Consider the following 2,429-nt stretch of genomic DNA (forward strand, 5'->3'; position numbering starts at 1 on the left):
TGGACCCCGGGCACGCGGGCCGGCACTGCACGGCCCATATATTAATCGGGCCCGGGCAGGACGTGCCGTGCCTGGCACGATTACGGCGGGCCGGGCCGCCCGTTTGGTCAGGTATGGTTGAGGGTGGTTAAAAGGCCCGTCTAGATCGCCTTTTGTCATAGAAAAAAATGCGTGTCTGCGCTTTTTTTCCCCGGGGGGGGGGGGGTTATAGTTATTTTTCCTTTTTCCTTGCTTATTTTTCAAAAAAAATCATAGAGTAGCGACGTACAAAAAAGATTCCATGGCGTCACGTCTGTCATAGCAAAGATTGCCGGCCGATCTAGTGGCCCTTAATCAGCCAAAAAGACATACTGTCGGACACTCGGACCAATACCCATCAGCTGGCCTGGATGTCTTCTCCAACATCATCAGGAGCCCCGGCGGGCCGACAGCACGTCCATCAGCCGGCCAACATCATCGTACGAAGACCCACCCTTCTCCACCGCGCTCCTTGCCTTCACGCCGAGGTCCTTGGCCTTCTTCTGGATGGCATCGCTCTCCATCAACCTCTGGATGGACTCTGCGATCACCTCGCCGGCGATCACCTCGTGGGCCTCCATGCCCGACGCGTAGTCATTGGCGCCGATGCTGACGCCGACCTTGAGCAGCTCCACGACGAGCTTCTCGTTGTTGAACTGGTCCGCGTACCGCGGCCACGTGACCATCGGCACGCCGGCGCTCACGGCCTCCAGCACCGAGTTCCAGCCGCAGTGCGTCACGAACCCGCCGAGAGCAGCGTGGTTAAGGATCAGCATCTGTGGCGCCCAGCCTCGTACCATGAAGCCGCGGTCGCCGCACGCGATTAGCTCGGCGAAGCCTTCGGGCATCCATTCAGCAGAATCTTGACCTGCGGCGGCGCCGATCACCCACACGAAGTTCACGCCTGAGAGGTCGAGGGCGCGGGCGAGCTGGTGAAGCTCCGCCGGAGCGAACTTGCTTAGTGTGCCGAAGGAGAAGTACACCACCGAGCCGGCCGGCTTCGCGTCCAGCCACCGGAGGCAGCTGTCCGCTTCCGGAGAGGGCGCGTCGGTGCCTCTCACAGCAATGTCCTTGCTGGCGAGCGCCACCGGCCCGACGAGCCACACGCGACGGCCGAGCGTCTTCCGGAAGTGCTCGACGTAATCCGGCTCCAGCTCGTGGTAGCTGTTGAACACCTCGCCGAAGCTCCTCTGGTCGGCGGCGTTCACGCTATTCAAGAACCCCCAGTGCCACGGCTTCTTTGCCGGGTCCATCATCTGGCTCCGCTTCAGCTCGACGCGATGCGGCAGTCCCGGCAGCAAAACGAGGGCTTCGGGGTCGTCGGGGGCGTTCTCCAGCGGGTTGTGGCGCAGCATGCTGTCGCTGCAGGAGCGCGCAAACATGCTGGTGCCGAGGAAGGCGATGCGCGGGACGCCGCGCTCCGCTGCGGCGTCAACGGACCAGTGGAAGAAGCTGTCGGACACGACGGCGTCGGTGCGGTGGTCGGCCAGGAACCGGTCGAAGGGCTCCCGGAGCAGCTCGGCCGCGATGTAAAACTTGTCGCGGTCGTCCTGGGACGCGATGGCCGTGCCGTTCTCCACCCCGGGCGGGAGCCCGACGTCGGGGAAAGGCACGACGGCGATGTCGATGGCCGGGGAGCCGGTGCCGGCGAAGGAGTCGTTGGCGCGGTGGACGGCGGAGCGGATGATGGCGGCGTTGACGGGAGTGGTGAGGATGGTGCACCGGACGCCGCGGCCGGCGAAGAGCGCGGCCATGTCGGCGATCGGGATGAGGTGTCCGGAGGCCAGGAACGGGAAGAAGAGGATGTGGAGCGGCTCGTCGTGGACAGCCATGGCTGGCGAGCTAGCCGCGTCTCGTGACCGACTGAGAGTACTACGGCCGGCGTGCTGGAGGAGATGGAGTACAAGTCCCGTGACCAAATGAGAGTACTACGGGGCCGGCCGTGCAGAGGACCATTTATAAGGCCATGAAAGCTTGAAAGAGGATTTGTGTGTCACACACCCCTATATGAATATAGAATTAAGAAAACAAAGGAATCTGAAACAATCTGAAATTTTAGGATACGAAAATGAACACGGATATACAATGAGCATCAATGTTTCATATCCTAATTTTTTTAATATAAAGAAATCTCTGATATTTTATTTAATGCTATTTACATATAAAGATGTGTGGCACCCGATGCTTCAATGCATTTTCCATGAAAGCATGGCTCTCGTTGTCTGATCGAACCACCCAGGAAGGGTCAAGGGGAACAGGAGAAGTGGCTTCCGACTTGGTGATCGCCGCCTTCCACTTCCAGAACAGAAGCTTTTGGAGTGACGTTCAAGATTTTGGTACCTTGGCATCCAAGTGCTTGAACAGAAGGTGCATCACTTGTTTGATGGATCTTGTTAGAATATACTACAGCG

General features: G+C 59.1%; 1 pseudogene across 1 annotated transcript; it reads right to left on the reverse strand.

Annotated features, from left to right (window-relative positions):
- Window positions 1-205: 205 nt before the first annotated feature.
- On the reverse strand, window positions 206-2,137 carry LOC123398794 (annotated as a pseudogene). Its single transcript, XR_006610259.1, has one exon. The product of XR_006610259.1 is annotated as a scopoletin glucosyltransferase-like (transcript).
- Between the last annotated feature and the right edge of the window lie 292 nt (window positions 2,138-2,429).

This window comes from Hordeum vulgare, chromosome 5H (assembly GCF_904849725.1).
Source record: "Hordeum vulgare subsp. vulgare chromosome 5H, MorexV3_pseudomolecules_assembly, whole genome shotgun sequence".
In the NCBI taxonomy this organism is placed as follows: domain Eukaryota; kingdom Viridiplantae; phylum Streptophyta; class Magnoliopsida; order Poales; family Poaceae; genus Hordeum; species Hordeum vulgare.